The sequence below is a fragment of the Hyla sarda genome, chromosome 1, assembly GCF_029499605.1.
Source record: "Hyla sarda isolate aHylSar1 chromosome 1, aHylSar1.hap1, whole genome shotgun sequence".
NCBI classification, from domain to species: domain Eukaryota; kingdom Metazoa; phylum Chordata; class Amphibia; order Anura; family Hylidae; genus Hyla; species Hyla sarda.
In genome coordinates, this window is record NC_079189.1 from 51,054,652 (window position 1) to 51,072,998 (window position 18,347).

The 18,347-nt window shown below is 45.4% G+C and overlaps 1 long non-coding RNA gene across 1 annotated transcript in view; it reads left to right on the top strand.

The window, feature by feature from the left end:
- LOC130300921 (uncharacterized) overlaps window positions 1-17,923 on the top strand; it is a 61,905-nt gene extending 43,982 nt beyond the window's left edge. Inside the window, exons 3-4 of the long non-coding RNA XR_008851656.1 lie at window positions 11,748-11,837; window positions 17,624-17,923. This is a non-coding gene — a long non-coding RNA (uncharacterized LOC130300921). The remainder of the gene's footprint in view (window positions 1-11,747; window positions 11,838-17,623) is intronic.
- The last annotated feature ends 424 nt before the right edge of the window (window positions 17,924-18,347 follow it).

Genomic DNA, 18,347 nt, shown 5'->3' on the forward strand with positions numbered 1-18,347 from the left:
AAAGGCCTTATAAACATCTAGACTAACTGCCACTCCAGTAGGATAGCCCTCCCCCACCGCTGCAGTATTCATGTCAGTAGCTCTACCCAGCATAAAACCTGTTTGGATGAATGAAGGAGGATATGACACCATGTTGGCAAGTAGCCAGGACTCTAGCCAGGATCTTAATATCAACATTTAAAAGGGAGAAAGTTCTATAAGAATCAGGCAGCAACGGATCCTTTTCAGGCTTAGGAAGCGCTACAATCAACAGTCTGGAAGAGAATCCTCAACAGCCATTGAATGGAATAGTTTAAGAAGTATAGGGGCCAAGTGCCCCTCATTCATCCTATACCAATCTCCTACATTCCTGTCCAAACCCAGGGTTTTCCCATGGGGAAGATCACGAATAGCCTGCTTTACCTCCTCAACTCCAAAGGGGGCGTCCAGCGCCTCCGCCTGAGCGCAACTAAGCTTGGGAAGGGATAGCTCCTGTAAGAAACACACAGTTTCCCCCTGACAAGGCCTGGGAGGGGGAGGAGAAGTAAAAGTCCCTGAAGACAGAGTTGATCAACTGGGGGTCAGACACCACCGAACCATCCCCACTACACCCACTATAAAGGTTCCCCTGATCATGGCCTTGTATATATCCCATTGAACTAAAAGGTCAGGATAAGGAGCATTATGCTCCCAGTACTCAGTATGGGCAACCCCCAGTGCCTCCACAACTGCCTCAGCTTGTAACCAACCAGCGTGCATGCGTCAAATACGGGAATGGGGACTAAGACCTAGGTTGAGAAGTACCAGTACCACAGAGTGATCTGAGATCCCCCTAGTGGTGTGGGAAACATCTCTTACCGCTTGGAGAATGTCCTCAGACGCCAGAGCAAAATCAATGCGAGAGAAGGACCTATGGGCCGCAGAGTAAAAGGAGAAGAAGGAAGCAGTCAGATACTTCCATCTCCAGAGGTGAGTCAATCCCAACGCCAGGTGCCAAGTGTTAAAGGTGGAGGAACCAGCATCAGCAGCAGTGGTGCAGTCAAGCACAGGATCAGGAGCCACATTAAAATCACCTATAAAAAGGACAGGGTCAGAAGGAAAATAGAGCAATTTGTTAGTAATCAACTCCAACACAGAGACCTGAAATAGAGGGGGCCCATAGACGGAGACAAAAACAAAGGAGAAGGAACCCATGGAACAGTGCAATATGACAAACCTCCCAAAAGGGTCACAGGCTGTCTGGGAGACAACCAACAGCAAGGACTTAGTAATTAAAACAGAAACACTGCTAGCATAATTAGAAAAGGAGGCATGGTAGCCCCGCCCATTTCAGGGCAAGAACCTTCTGGCCCATAATATGGGTTTCCTATAAACAAATAATGTGAGGAGACTGACGTTTCACAAAATCCAGACATAATGCCATCTTAAACTTGGAGTTAAGCCCCCGGACATTCCAACTAACAACATTTAGGGTCCCCATCATGAAAGGTAACCATTAACCATAGAGAAAGGCAGGAAGGAGTACAGGAGGGTCAGGTCCCGGGACCACACACAACCCACATAAGGACAGACAGGGCACAGACATAAAACAAATGCAACAGAGCATAACTGAAACATTCCCAAGAATTCCCTGTCTAACACTAAATGGGACACAGCAAAACCTCTATGCCCTAACACAGTGCAGACCTATACCTTGAATACAACTACTATGGGGCGTCGAGGAGACACCAAATAAACCTAAACTACAAGTACAAGCACTCTCCCGCCATCCCACCACTACCTAAATTGGCTGGTTACTAAAAGTACTACCCAGAGAGGCTAGGGAGAGCTGGAACCTATGGAGACCCTAAGGAGCCTAACTACCTAACTGCTATCTGAGAGACAATGTAGGAGAGCAGCCATGAACAGGAAAGTTCAGGACAGTTCAATCCGGGGGTCTGACAGGGTGGGCTGCATCAACCCAATGAAGGGCTTCAGTTGGAGAGGTGAAGTATTTAGTAGAAGCCCCGTCCATCACTCTTAGACGAGCAGGATACAGCATCGAGTAGCGTTAGCCCTTGTCGGATCTCAGTGAACTGCACCTGCTGCTTATGGAGCTCCATGGAAAAGTCAAGGTAGAAAGACACCCTGCTCCCATTGCAAATTACCTCCCCCTTGAGTTGTACTGCATGAAGAATAGCATCTCTGTCCTTGAAGTGCAGAAGTTTGTCCAGGAAGGTACAAGGAAGACCCCTAGGAGAAGGAGACCTAGATGGGACTCCATGAGCCCGTTCCACAGAGAAATAAGTAGAGAAGGTGTCCACTGGAAGAATCTACTTCAGCCATGTTTCAAGGAACAACACAGGATCATTCCCTTTCTCCTTTTCAGGAAGGCCCACAAGATATTATTGCGCCTCAATCTGTTCTCCATATCATCCATACGCCTCCCGTAACCTGGCATTGTTGTGAGTCAACCCGCTCCGGCAAGGGATGGATAGTATCCGCCAGTGTAGAGACTCTACGCTCCACCTCTTCAGTGTACTCAGTGTACTCACGTATCTTTTGGGTCTCATGCCGCAGTTCATCCACTTTAGTCACCATAATGGATTGACAGGAGGTAAAGGCAGCCTTTAACTCTGAGAACCAGTGGTCCATAGCATCATAGATAGGCCTTTCAGGGGACTGTTGCTGTGGAGGAGTTGGAGACCCCTCAAATAGTGACAGAGGTGGGTCAGAAGAATCGCCCTTAGGACGGTCCTGAGGTCTGGAAAACTGGCTCAGCACTTTTGCCACTTGCACAGAAACTTTAGCCGCAAGCGAGGTCTGAGCACCAGGATCCCGGTGAGAAGGGCCACAGGAATGGGAGGACCCATCATCAAAAGAGGCTTCCTCATCAGAGGTCGGCCGTGATGCTTCAGCATGTTGTTTGGACTTCCTACTCCTGTGACTACCACGGGGGCCACCCATGATTGCAAGGTAAAAGGCACTAGAAACACAGTCCAAGAAGTGCAGGTCATCCCTATAGATAAAGCAGTCCTTAGGCACCGCAAGTCTCAGCAGACCAGGGCGACACAGAGAGCAGGTAGAGAGGCACTAAGAATATAAAGCAAGGGGGGGGGGGACCCCAGTGGATGAGGCAGTCCATAGCAGGCAGTGGAAGTACCACAAGTCGCAGCAGGCCAGGACCACACAGAGAGCAGGTAGAGGAGCACCAATTATATAGGACAGGCAGTATGGGGCATTTGAGAGGCCAGGCAGCCCACAGAGGGCAAGGAGAGCACCACAAGTCCCAGCAGGCCAGGTCCTAACAGAGAGCAGGTAGAAAGTCACTAGAGATAGGATGCAGGCAGTGAGAGGTATTTCAATGGATAGGCAGTCCAGTACCTCAGTGTGCAGGCAGTCCACAGAGGATAATGAGAGCACCACAAGTCCCAGCAGGGGCCCAGCCAGGGCACAGAGGTACTCACTCAGGAAACCTTTCAGGACACCAAGCGCCAGCAGCGAAGAGCAGGGATATGCAGCAGGCCCCAGCCCAGTCTCCCAGTGTGACATCAGCAGCCTCTCCTTTCCTCCCACGGAAGCAGCTACAAGATGGCCCCGCCCACGAAGGCCGAAGATGGCGCCCGTTCCTCAGGATGACCGAGAGTCCTGAAGCAGAGGAGATCCAGCAGAGGCCCCTCCGCAGTGCACCGCCACACAGCCCAGACACAGAGGGTCTCCAGCATCAGCCCGCCCGACCCCGGACATCCTCCACACTCCACCGCCCAGTGCCGTAGGCGGCAGCCACTGGAGACCGCCCGCACCTCCAAGAACCTCCGGAGCCGGATCAACAGCCACATGCCGCGATCCTGCACCCGGGAGGGACCAAAAGCAGGAAGACTGGCCAGAGAAGGGTGAGTGTTCAGGGTTAATAGCGGCAGGGTAGCGGGACTCCTAGAGCACACCGGCATCCAGGCCACACAGCCCCGGACATGAATTTGTATGTGGATATTGGGAAGATAGCTGTAGGTCAAACAACTATTTGTCTAACAGATATCTGAATTGTATGACCAGCTTTAGACTGGTAGTAGTATTTTTATCCCATAAGCTGAAGGTAAAGTACAGTGGTCCCTCAATATTCAATATGAGGAGGACATCAGTGACGTGCAGAGACATGTTGATGATGATGATGAAGCCGATCGCAATTAGGAGTTGGGTGCAGAAGGGGCTTCATCATCATCAGGACAAGAGAGTTGCAGGTTGCCTATGAGGCAGCAGCTGAGCCAGCAAGGTGGTAGCATGGTTAGCAGTTAGCATGGTGGCAGAAGTGGAAATTCTAGAGCCCTGGGCAACCTACCTTCCTGGGAGGTAGTAGATCAGGTTTCTGGAGACTGCTGCAGTAGCAGTCAATTAGTGCGGACTGTTGGTGGGAAAATCAGCTACTTGGCGGTGTGGCAGTTTTTCATCAAGCATCCGGAGGAGGTTAACATAGCCCCATGCAAGATTTGTCGGCAGAAGGTGAAGCATGGCCAGGGTCCCAATGTTGGCACCACAGCCCTATGTCAACATTTGCTGCACCACTATGGGAGAACCGTGGCTCTGAAGTAGTGGTCCAGCCTGCTGCATCACCCAGTGCCACGCCGCTCCCTCTTTCAGCCAGCCAAGGCTCCACCACCTCATCCAAAGGGAGCTGTGTGTCATACCCCCCTTTTCTCGCTCTAGATGCTCCTGCTCCTCCTACTTTTAGTCAGTCATTCCGCCAGCAGTCCATCGGCGAAGCCATGTCCAAGAGACAACAGTATGTGCCCACTCATCCAACAGCCCAGAAGCTGAATGTGCTCCTGTCCAAGTTGCTGGTGCTGCAGTCCCTGCATTTTCAAGTGGTGGACTCTGCACCTTTCAGAGAACTGTGGATTGTGCCGAGCCGAGGTGGAGAGTTCCAAGCCGTCATTTCTTTGCGAATATTGTGGAAGAGAAGGTGGGCCAGTCCTTGAGCCTGTAGGCAGTGCCGACGTGTGGAGCCGTAACTATGGTCAGGGACAATACATGTCCTTTACGGCCTACTGGGTGAATGTGGTTTCTGCACAGCCACAACACCAACTTGGACAGGTCACGCCGCTTCCTCCTCCCCGCTCTCAGGCCATTGGTCCTGTGACAGTGTGCGACTCCGCCTCCTCATCCTTCACCGTGTCCTCAGCCTCCACTGCACAGACAAGTCTCAGTGCTCCTACAGCATACCATGTGTGCAGGGCACACAGGGGAGGAACTGCTAAAAGTCATTCATAAAGGAATCGGAGCATAGCTTACTCCACGAAAACTGGAAATGGGAACCATGGTGACTGACAACGGGAAGAAAATCTTGTCTGCGCTGCGACAAGGAAGGTTGAGCCCTGCATGGCACACGTGTTCAATCTGGTTTGCAAGCAGTTTCTTAAGTGTTCCCCCCATTTGCAAGACATCCTAACAATGGGAAGGAAACTTTGCATGCACTTAAGCCACTCGTACACAGCAAAGCACACCCTCCTTGAGCTGCAGCATCAGAACGGTATCCCTTAGCAAAGACTGATTTGCGAATTTGCCACATGTTGGAATTCCACCCTCCATATGTTGGACCCTTTATTCGAACAGAGAAAAGCCATCACCGATTTCTTGATGATTCAAGCAGATAGGGGTACTCCCCTATGTAACTTCAATGTCAACCAGTGGCAGCTCATAAGTGACACCTGCTGTTTGCTCAGGCCCTTTGAGAAAGACACATTATTAGTCAGTCGCCAGGATTACGGGATGAACAATGTCATTCCACTGCTTCATTTCCTACAACACGTGTTTGAAGCGATGGCTGGTCAGGGCACTGGAGACGTAGCTCCTGTATCTCACAGCCACATGAGCCCTGTGGGGGCTGAACTGTAGGAGGAGGAGGAGGGGGAGGGGCACAATGGAGCACAGTATAAGTTTAATGAAATGGGTGGTTTTTCTACTCATCTGACAGGAGAGGAGGAGCAGGAGCAGCCAGAGGAGCTAGAGGGTTATGAGGAAGGCGAGACAGAGGACCCAGACACACTGTGGCAGTATGCAGTGGAGATGGAGGCAGGGAGGCCCTCTGAGTCACTTAAACAAATGGCACGATGCATGCTAACTTGCTTGCGTAGTGACTGCCAAATTGTCACCATTCGGCAGCGGGATTACTTCTGGCTCTCTACCTTATTGAAACCTTGATACCACCATAAAATGGGGGCCTTTTTTACACCCACTGAGAGGGAGGACAAACCTACTACAGAAACATCCTACGTAGTCAGTTGCCTATCGACACCATTCTCCATCCTCTCACAGGTCTGACTCGGGGGGCCCTCAGCTCTCACATTCCACTGCCATGGCTGCTGAGGAGTGGTGGGGTGGCAGGAGTGGTACCAGCTTCATAAGCAGCAGCCTGAGTCTACAGTCGCTGATGAGTACCTTTCTTCACCCGCATAGTGAAACAACTCATCAGCAGAAGGTAGACCTGGAGCAGGACCTTAACCAGCAGGTGGTAGTATACCTTGACATGCCCATGCCAACACACCTTGAAGATCCGCTGGACTTCTGGGCAGCCAAACTTGATTTTTGGCAAAAACTAGCATAGTTTGCCCTGGAAAAGCTGTCCCGCCAGGCCAGTAGTGTGCCACCAGAGCGGGTGTTTAGTGGGGCGGGGGCCATAGTCACCCCAAGGAGAACTCGACTGTCCACAAAAAATGTGGAGAGACTGACCTTTGTGAAGTTGAATCAGGCATGGATCAGTCAGGAATTCAACCCTCCAATGCCTGATGCATGAGAGTAGATGGACCATGGTGCCACGCCAACACTTCAGAAATATGTAAGGTGCAAAACAGATTTAAGGGGCTGCTCCCCAGTTACAAACATATCTCAGCATCAGACCATTTTTCACCCACCTTGGTCACTGGGTACTTGTATTGCCGACCCACCGCACCACTCTGTCACAGGGTCACTTTCAGGACTCCTGATGCTGCTGCTGCCACCTCCAGGCTGTCTCATTCTGCCATCATATGGTCTCCTCATTCTTCTGCCACCACCAGGGTGTGTCATTCAGCCACTATATGTTCTACTCATGCTGCTGCCAACTCCAGGCTGTGCAATTCAGCCACTATATGTTTTACTCATGCTTCCGCCAACTCCAGGCTGTGCCATTCAGCCACTATATGTTCTACTCATGCTGCTGCCAACTCCAGGCTGTGCCATTCAGCCACTATATGGTCTCCTCATGCTTCTGCCAACTCCAGGCTGTGCCATTCAGCCACTATATGTTCTACTCATGCTGCCTCCAACTCCAGGCTGTGCCATTCAGCCACTATATGGTCTCCTCATCTGCTGCCAACTCCAGACTGTGCCATTTAGCCACTATATGTTGTACTCATGCTGCCGCCAACTCCAGGCTGTGCAATTCAGCCACTATATGGTCTTCTCATCTGACGCCAACTCCAGGCTGTGCCATTCAGCCACTATATGTTCTACTCATGCTGCCGCCGACTCCAGGCTGTACCATTCAGCCACTTTATGGTCTCCTCATCTGCCGCTAACTCCAGGCTATGCCATTCAGCCACTATATGTTCTACTCATGCTGCCACCATCTCCAGGCTGTGCCATTCAGCCACTATATGTTCTACTCATGCTGCTACCAACTCCAGGCTGTGCCATTCTGCCACTATATGGTCTCCTCATCTGCTGCCAACTCCAGGCTGTACCATTCAGCCATTATATGTTCTACTCTTGCTGCCACCAACTCCAGGCTGTGCCATTCAGCCACTTTATGGTATCCTCATCTGCTGCCAACTTCAGGCTTTGCCATTCAGCCACTTTATGCTCTACTCATGCTGCCGCCAACTCTAGGCTGTGCCATTACGCTACTATATGGTCTCCTCATCGGCTGCCAACACCAGGCTGTGCCATTCAGCCACTATATGTGATGCCAAGTCCAGGCTGTGCCATTCAGCCACTTTATGGTATCCTCATCTGCTGCCAACTCCAGGCTGTGCCATTCAGCCACTATATGGTCTCCTCATGCTTCCGCCAACTCCAGGCTGTGCCATTCAGCCACTATATGTTCTACTCATGCTGCCGCCAACTCCAGGCTGTGCCATTCAGCCACTTTATGGTATCCCCATCTTCCGCCAACTCCATGCTGTGCCATACAGCAACTATATAGTCTCCTCATCTGCTGCCAACTCCAGGCTGTCCCATTCAGCCACTATATGGTCTCCTCATGCTTCCGCCAACTCCAGGCTGTACCATTCAGCCACTACTGCTGCCACCTCTAGGCTCTGTCATTGTGCCACCATGTGACTCCTTGTTAGATTGGGTTTTGTGGTCATACAGTACTAGTTTAAAGTAAACACTGGGACATTAAACTTGGCAATCTAATATAAATCTTACATTTAAATTTAAAAAAAATGTATGTAATCTTTTCAAGACTTATGCCCTATGTTCGCCAAACGTCATATTACCTGTGGAATTATCACAAGAATCCAATCAAACAGCTTGAAGCGATAACAATGAACCCTAACTGGTTAAATGAAACATTAGCACTTTCACAGTCAGGGTGGCGCTGAGAGGCAGGGGCTGGAACAGGTGGTATCTCCCTGTCGGAGGACCGCCAGCTCGATTTTAAGATTTTAAGTACGAGCTTTTGTCACTGCAGCCACTTCTAGCTTTATGCACCCACTTATCCAATGGCACAGAAGCTGAATGTGCTCCTGTGCAAGTTGCTGGTACTACAGTCCCTCCCTTTTCAAGTGGACACTCAGAGTATGGGGGTGCACCGAGAGGCTGGGGCTGGAACAGGTGGTAGCTCGCCTCGCGGCGGACCGCCAGCTCGATGCTCACCAGAATGGGTAATCAAAAAATTAAAATAAATTCAAATTAAATTAATCAAAAATGACATAAAAAATCTTCCACATCCAGACACTCTGTGGCAGTGATTCTAAAAGTGATGCCTGTAATCTGCATGTCATACTGAATAACAGTATTATTTCAGTAACACAGCACATTCCCTATGCATGTTAGAACAAAGGAAAGTGTTCTACACCCCTATTGAGCCTCTATGTAGGCCAGAAATAGCCTTTTTTAATAGCGATTCGCTGCGAATAAATTCGTACCGAACCAAATTTTTTCAGAAGATTCAGGCGAATTGGCCGAATCGTATTTTCCCCAAATTTGCTTATCTCTAATAATGATAGTCCAAGAAATAGGGACGGATGGATTTTGAAAATCTTGCCTTAGGCATCAAGGGAGCATGTACCATCCTTCTTCTTTGGAAAAAGATCAAACCAGACCACATCTTAGAACATGTAACCTTAGAACTCTGACTTGGAACATTAGGTAACACATCACACAATGTACAGGAGCCACAAGCAAAACACATAAAATTAGATCATTCCCGACACCAACACAAACCCTAGACAGATGAGTATGGCCTCAGAATTGCATTACCACTAATGTCATTGTTGATTGTCTATATTTAAACTGGTCGTCCTTTATAAGGATTAAACTTTACACCATTGTAACTAGATATCCACGAATACCCAACGGGCATCATTACCGAGTTGTCATGGCAATTTGCCTTTCATCACCTAAAAAAGAAAATATTCTGAGAAGTGTTCAAGCTGGAGTATACAAGTATAGATTTTGTATTATCCTCACACATGACATGCACTTTAGAGTCATTTACAAGTGAAAATGATTTGTGATCCGGCTGACAGATGGTCCTTCAATGATCGCATCTTATTAGACACTTGGAATTTAGCAGAATTTCTGCCGCATCAGAGAGAACATGTTTTACTGTTATCTAGGAGAAAAAAAATTACCTTGGAGAATATCATTTTTGTGGCTGATCTAGTTATTAAAGGGATTATTCTAAGATGACAAAAAATGCCCTAAATGCCCTGAAAAAGTTGTGTATAACACTTCAAGGTCTCCTATGTTTTAGGGTTTTATTTTATATTTCTTCTGTGCAGGGTAGGATTCTTAGCAGTGCCACTACCAGTATGGAACATGATACATGAGGCAGGACATGTGCGGCTGTGTAGGGCTAGTAGTAGTAGCAGCAGCAGTTCAGTATGAACATGGTGGACAAGACAGGAGATGTGTGGTTGTGTAGGGCTAGTAGTAGTAGTAGTAGTAGTAGTATTAGCAGCAGTAGTACAGTATAGAACATTATGGACAAAGTAAGAGATGTGCAGCTGTGTAGGGTGAGAAGTAGTAGTAGTAGCAGCAGTAGTTCAGTATGGAACATGATGAACAAGGCAGGAGATGAGCGGCTGTGTAGAGCTAGGAGTAGTAGGTGTAGTATTATTATTATTAGTAGTAGCAGCAGCAGCAGTTGTGTATGGAACATGATGGATAAGGCAGGAGATGTGCAGCTGTCTTTTTCTTAAATCCTCACTTTTCCTATTTTTGGCTGACATTTTAGGGCTTTTGAACAAATTTCGAGTTTTCTATAGAGTTATGGTCTCAATATACAATGGTTTCAACATACAATGGTCATGGAACCAATTAATATTGTAACTTAAGGGACCACTGTAGTAGTAGTAGCAGCAAGAGCAGCATCAGCACAGTATCAAACATGAGGGACAAGTTAGGAGATGTGAGGCTGTGTTCGGCTATCAGTAGTAGTAGCAGTAATACAGTATGGGACATTATGGACAAGGTAGGGGATGTGCAGCTGTGTAGGGCTAGTAGTAGTAGTAGTTGAAGTAGTAGTAACAGCAACAGTTCAGTATGGAATATGATGGACAAGGCAGGAGATGAGCAGCTGTGTAGGGCTAGGAGTAATAGATGTAGTAGTAGCAGCAGCAGTTGAGTATGGAACATGATTGATAAGGCAGGAGATGTGCAGCTGTCTAGGGCTAGTAGCAGCAGTACAGTACTGTACAGCAGAGGCGGCTCAAGACTTTCTGAGGCCTTAGGTGAAACTTGGACATGAGGCCCCCATGAACATAATACATGCAAGCGATAATAAAAATAAACCATAAATAATCACTTAGGGGTAGATTTATGAAAAGATGTGCAAGAGAAAAAATGACCAGTTGCCCATAGCAACTAATCACTTCTTTCATTTTTCAGAGGCCTTTTCAGAAATGCCTTAAATTTTCCATTTAAATGAAACAAACAGTGTAGATATAAAGAACAGGTTATTGAAGAGGGAGGTATTCTGGATTTCTAAGTTAAATGCTTTGACCCCAAATGGTATTAATGAATATTGTCATTTTAGTGTATTTTTGTAGATACTGTTCCGATGATTATTTATGTGGATGTACCATCTACCACTATATTTATTTTATAATGATTTTAACTTTTAGACATGAATTCTCGTGAGATCGAGGTCTATTTAATGTGGTGGTGGGTTGTTCACGTCAGGCTTGAGAAAGGGAGTGATCCTGAAACGTCCTGAAAAAATATAGCAAAAAGTACAGATAAAATAGCCGATACCCTTGCTCTCTCTGACAGCGATCGGAACAGTATCTTACTAGCTGCTGAAGCAGCAGGCTTAAACTTGCAAAATGTCTCCAGTGATGTGAAAATTAACTATGCAAGAAAACTTAACTATTTGATGAAAAAATAAATAAGTTTAAAACTACATGCATCAACTTTATCAGAATATTTAAAGGTGCAAAGAATTCCGAGGGGATTGAGAAGTCCGGTTCTCCCTGTTTTATTACCAGATGATATGGTGTATCAGCAGAAGTGGCTGGCTCTGTGCAATAGACACTCGTTGGACTTGATTTACTTAACGGTGCAACATCTGCAAATGTCTATTACAGATATTCAAAAAGAGATTAAAGTATTGGATGAAGATTTTGTAAAACTAGAAAAATCGGAGGAGGTGGAAAAAGTTAATATGGAATTACAAGGTAACGTGGACAAATTAAGGTCTACAATACTACAAATTAAATTGTCTAAATTCGAAAGGGATACTAAGGACTATGTCCTAGACCGTGTGCACACATGGGCGAATGAAAAAAGACGCACGAGGAGGGTGCAGAAAAGAAAAATGCATGATTTTGATATGTTTAACCTCTTCAGGACATAGGGCGTATGGATACGCCCTGCATCCCGAGTCCTTACGGACCGAGGGCGTATCCATACGCCCGTGGGAATTCCGGCCCCCACCGCTAGCCGGTTGGGGACCGGAGCCGGATGCCTGCTGAAATCGTTCAGCAGGCATCCCGGCATATCGCCCAGGGGGGTCATTATGCCCCCCCATGTCGGCGATCGCCGCAGATCGCTGGACAATTCAGTCCAGCGATCTGCGGCGATTCCGGGTCAATCGGGACTCCAGTGACATGAGCGGGTGCGGGACGTGCACCCCGGGTGCTGGGGACCCCGATCCCCGGCGTCCATGTTGGGATCGGGGCCCCAGGAGCAGCGGCGGCGGCGGTGACGACGAGGGACTGAATCTCCGGCGTGGATCGTTGGAGGTGAGTGACAGCCTCCTGCTGTTGCTTAGCAACAGCTCCCAGCATGCAAAAAGGGCATGCTGGGAGCTGTAGTTATGCAACAGCAGGAGGCAGACCACCACAACTCCCAGCATTCCCTTATGGGCATGCTGGGACTTATGGTTTTGCAACAGCTGGAGGCACATTTTTTCTATGGAAAACTGTACCTTCAGCTGTTGTATAACTACAACTCCCAGCTTGCACAAACAGCTAAAGTGCATGCTGGGAGTTGTAGTGGTGCATCTGCTGGTTGCATAACTACAACTCCCAGCATGCCTGTTGGCTGTTGGTGACTGCTGAGAGTTGTAGTTTTACAACAGCTGAAGGCACACTGGTTTTGAAACTCAGATTTTTTTTTTTACCTAACTCAGTGTTTCACGACCGGTGTGCCTCCAGCTGTTGCAAACTACAACTCTCAGCAGTCACCGCACACCATGCACCGTACATGCTGGGAGTTGTAGTTTTGCAACAGCTGGAGGCACACTGGATGTGAAACACTGAGTTAGGTCACAAACTCAGTGATACATGACCAGTGTGCCTACAGTTGTTGCAAAACTACAACTCTCAGCAGTCACCGACAGCCAACGGGCATGCTGGGAGTTGTAGTTATGCAACAGCTGGATGCCCCCCCCCAATGTGAACGTACAGGGTACACTCACATGGGCGGAGGATTACAGTAAGTATTTGGCTGCAAGTTTGAGCTGCCGCAAACTTTCTGCTGCAGCTCAAACTGCCAGCGAGAAACTACTGTGAACCCCCGCCCGTGCGACTGTATCCTAAAAACACTACACTACACTAACACAAAAAATAAAATAAACACTACGTATACACATACCCCTATACAACCCCCCTCCCCTCCCCAATAAAAATGAAAAACGTCTGGTACGCCACTGTTTCCAGAACGGAGCCTCCAGCTGTTGCAAAACAACTCCCAGTATTGCCGTTGACTGTCCAGGGATGCTGGGAGTTTTGCAACAGCTGGAGGCACCCTGTTTGGGAATCACTGGCGTAGAATTCCCCTATGTCCACCCCTATGCAAGTCCCTAATTTAGGCCTCAAAATGAGCATGGTGCTCTCACTTTGGAGCCCTGTCGTATTTCAAGGCAACAGTTTAGGGCCACATATGGGGTATCACCGTACTCGGGAGAAATTGTGTTACAAATTTTGGGGGGTATTTTATGCTTTTACCCTTTTTAAAAATGTACAATTTTTGGGAAAACAAGCATTTTAGGTTAAAAAAAAATTTTTTTTTTTACATATGCAAAAGTCGTGAAACACCTGTGGGGTATAAAGGTTCACTTAACCCCTTGTTACGTTCCCTGAGGGGTCTAGTTTCCAAAATTATATGCCATGTGGTTTTTTTTTTTGCTGTCCTGGCACCATAGGGGCTTCCTAAATGCGGCATGCCCCCAGAGCAAAATTTGCTTTCAAAAAGCCAAATGTGACTCCTTCTCTTCCAAGACCTGTAGTGCGCCAGCAGAGCACTTTTCACCCCCATATGGGGTGTTTTCTGAATCAGGAGAAATTGGGCTTAAAATTTTTAGGGGTATTTTCTGCTATTACCCTTTTTAAAAATTAAAATTTTTTGGGAAAACAAGCATTTTAGGTAAAATTTTTTTTTTTTTTTTTTACATTTGCAAAAGTCGTGAAACACCTTTGGGGTATTAAGGTTAACTTTAACTTTATCCCATGTTACATTCCCCGAGGGGTCTAGTTTCCAAAATGGTATGCCATGTGTTTTTTTTTGCTGTTCTGGCACCATAAGGGCTTCCTAAAGGTGACATGCCCCCCAAAAACCATTTCAGAAAAACGTACTCTCCAAAATCCCCTTGTCGCTCCTTCCCTTCTGAGCCCTCTACTGCGCCCGCCGAACACTTTACATAGACATATGAGGTATGTGCTTACTCGAGAGAAATTGGGCTACAAATACAAGTAAAAATGTTGTCCTTTTACCCCTTGTAAAAATTCAAAAATTGGGTCTACAAGAACATGTAAGTGTAAAAAATGAAGATTGTGAATTTTCTCCTTCACTTTGCTGCTATTCGTGTGAAACACCTAAAGGGTTAAAACACTAACTGAATGTCATTTTGAATACTTTGGGGGGTGTAGTTTTTATAATGGGGTCATTTATGGGGTATTTCTAATATGAAGACCCTTCAAATCCACTTCAAACCTGAACTGGTCCCTGAAAAATACTGAGTTTGAAAATTTTGTGAAAAATCGGAAAATTGCTGCTGAACTTTGAAGCCCTCTGGTGTCTTCCAAAAGTAAAAACTCATCAATTTTATGATGCAAACATAAAGTAGACATATTGTATATGTGAACCAAAAAAAATTTTATTCGTAATATCCATTTTCCTTACAAGCAGAGAGCTTCAAAGTTAGAAAAATGCAAAATTTTCAAATTTTTCATCAAATTTACGGATTTTTTACCAAGAAATGATGCAAGTATCGACAAAAATTTACCACTATGTTAAAGTAGAATATGTCACGAAAAAAAATCTCGGAATCAGAATGATAACTAAAAGCATTCCAGAGTTATTAATGTTTAAAGTGACAGTGGTCAGATGTGCAAAAAACGCTCCGGTCCTTAAGGCCAAAATGGGCTACGTCCTGAAGGGGTTAAAGGGACTTTCAACAGACAGTGAGAGGGATGAAAACTCCAACAGCAAATGCACAGGATGATTTTTTAGGGGCACGCCGGAATGCACAGGATGATTTTTTAGGGGCACGCCAAAAAAAACAAAAGAAAGGAAAAATAAAGTCGGGAGAAAAAACGGAAGGTGTGAACACCCGGGCCCAGAACAGACACAAATCAACGAAGGGGTGAGCTACTAATAAATATATCGGATGTTGTGTTAACCGATTCACAGAAAAAAAGTTTTAAACTGGGGGTTAGGTTTTGTACCAACAGTGAACACATCCAGTTTAGAATTTATGGTGGAATTTTATAAATTCTGTAGGGCAATAAGATTAAAAATGTATTTTTTTAATATTAATTGTGGTGCTAAATGTACAGAAGGTGAAATACCGTATAAATTAAGGAAACATAGTAATTTTGATCCACGATGTAACGATGTGTTATTAGAAGGTTTTCAGCAGGTGGTGGTAGATGAAGTTTGTAAGGAATGGGATAATGAGAAATATAAAAAGAGATCAAACTTAAGTAAAAAAGAACGTGAAGCAATAAAAAGTTTGCAGGAAGATGATAGGATCATAGTGAAAAAAGCTGATAAGGGTGGAGCGATCATAGTGCAGTATAAGGAACTTTATCTATCAGAAGCCCATCGTCAGTTAAGTGATGGAGAGGTATATTATAAATTGAAAACTGACCCCACAGCTCAAATAAAGAAAGAGGTTGATGTAATTTTGGAGGACGCTTTTTTAAATGGTATCATAAATAAGGATGTAAAAGAAGCCTTGACTAACAATGCCCCTAGGGTACCGGTATTATATTTGCTGCCGAAAGTACATAGGGATTTGAGTCGACCCCCGGGGCGACCAATCGTGTCGGGGGTCGACTCAGTCCTTTACCCATTGGCCGTGTATGTAGATAATCATCTACAGAAGATCGTTAAAAAATGTATCAAATTGTTTGAGAGATACTATTGATTTTTTTGGATAGGATACAAGAATGTGAGGTCACTAAAGAAATGTGGCTATGTACTATGGATATAAAGAGTTTATATACAAACATTCCAACAGAGGAGGGCATGCAGGCCATCAAGGAGGAATTGATGAAAGACAGTGATTTGAATAACAGCAAAATTCGTTTTCTCATGGACTTGCTGGAACTGGTATTGAATAAAAATTATTTTCGTTTTGGTGAATAATTTTTTATGCAGCAACAAGGAACTTCGATGGGGTCCCCAATGGACCCCAGTGTAGCTAACATTTATATGAATCAATTTGAAAATCAATATGTTCCAGCAAGTCCATTAAGTAAGCATGTAAAATTTGGCTCCGATTCGTGGACGACGTGTTTGATGTGGTCAGACACGTGTCCCGAGTTGGAGGAATATGTCCGGTATCATAATGACTGCCACCGATTGATTGAGTTTACATGTGACAGTAGTTTACAGGAAATACACTATCTGGATGTACGGGTTATGAAAAAAGATGATAAAATTGAAACTTCTCTGTTTTCCAAGGAAACAGATCGTAATAATTTACTCCATAGATAGAGTGAACATGCACCACAAGTGTTTAAAGGTATTCCTAAAGGTCAGATGGTTAGAGCTAAGAGAATTTGTAGCACTCAAGAGGAATTTGAAAAGAATAAAAAGAAGTTAATAAATAAAGTTTACACAAAGAGGATATAATAAAAAAAATCAGTTGAAGAAGCAGGGAAGGTAGTAGGTGAAATACCAAGAGAAGAATTAAGAACAAGAAAAGAGAGTAAAAAAGGAAGAAAAATTAGAATGTATTTTTTTCCGTCTTTGATGGTCACTCAAGGATGGTTAGGAATGTTATTTCTAAGTATTGGGGGATGCTGAAGGCTGATCCTAAATACAGTGTTTTGTTTAAGGAAAAACCAAGGTTTGTGTATAAGAGGGGAAAATCGATAGGTGATATGTTGGTAAGCTCGGACATAAAAAAGAAACGTGTATTGAAACAAACATTTTTGAAAGCAAAGAGAAACAGTACTTTTACTTGTGGTTCATGTCAAAACTGTAGTGGGATTATAAAAGGGGACACAGTAACTCATCCAATGAAGGGAACAAAAATTCCCATACGTGCATGGTTTACTTGTGACACCAAACAAGTAATATATATCTTATCAAGTGTCCTTGTGGTAAGATATACATTGGACAAACCACTTGATCTATTAAAGTTCGTATTAATGAACAGAAAAATACAATCAGAAACATGGCAAAAAAGAGCATACAGGAAAAGGAAGAAAAAGAGAATTATAAACATTGGGAAACGAGTGTCGCTAGACATTTTGCACAGAGCCAGCACCAAGTTTGCAATCTAAAATGGATGGTGTTGGAAGAAATAAATGGAACAAACAGTGTAGAAATAAAGAACAGGTTATTGAATAGGGAGGTATTCTGGATTTCTAAGTTAAATGCTTTGACCCCAAATGGTATTAATGAATATTGTCATTTTAGTGTGTTTTTGTAGATACTGTTCCGATGATTATTTATGTGGATGTACCATCTACCACTATATTTACTTTATAATGATTTTAACTTTTAGACATGAATTCTCGCGAGATCGAGGTCTATTTAATGTGGTGGTGGGTTGTTCACGTCAGGCTTGAGAAAGAGAGTGATCCTGAAACGTCGCCAATCAAGTTCACCGGCTGGTGAGCTCTCTACGCTGATTATAGAAGAAGCTGGTTTTACAGCACTATTGGACATGTTCGCACTGAGCTCCGGCTGGAGCCGAAGTAGTACGTTGTAAACCTGTGATCACGTATTGGCGAGTATGCACTGGGTGATTTTGCAATATGTTCAAGTACACTATTCCTGTATGAAAAGTATTCTTATATGAAGATAAATTGGAAGTAAAGTGTAAAAGTCTTGGAACATAAGTGTTGTACGAGTGCTTTCTATGGTGGATTGATTAAACGTTGAGTGTTGTGGAAACTCAGGGGCACTTCGTTACACCCAGTTGCTAAAATACACCCAGACCCTTGTTTCTATTTGTGGCAGTATAGCTCCCCACATTAGGTACAGTATGTTCCCCCACAGACATACAGCCTTCAGCCATATACAGTGTATGGCTGGAGGCTGTATGCCTGTGTAATGCCCCACTTCAGTGTTCCGACCACCACTCCTCCGGTCCGGGGTCACAATCCACTGCTATGGCCTACAGGCCATAGCAGTAGGTCCCGGGACCGGAGGAGTGGTGGTCGGAACACTAAAGATGACGTACAACATGAAGGTAACTTACCATGTGTGCGCGTCCTCCTCCTCGC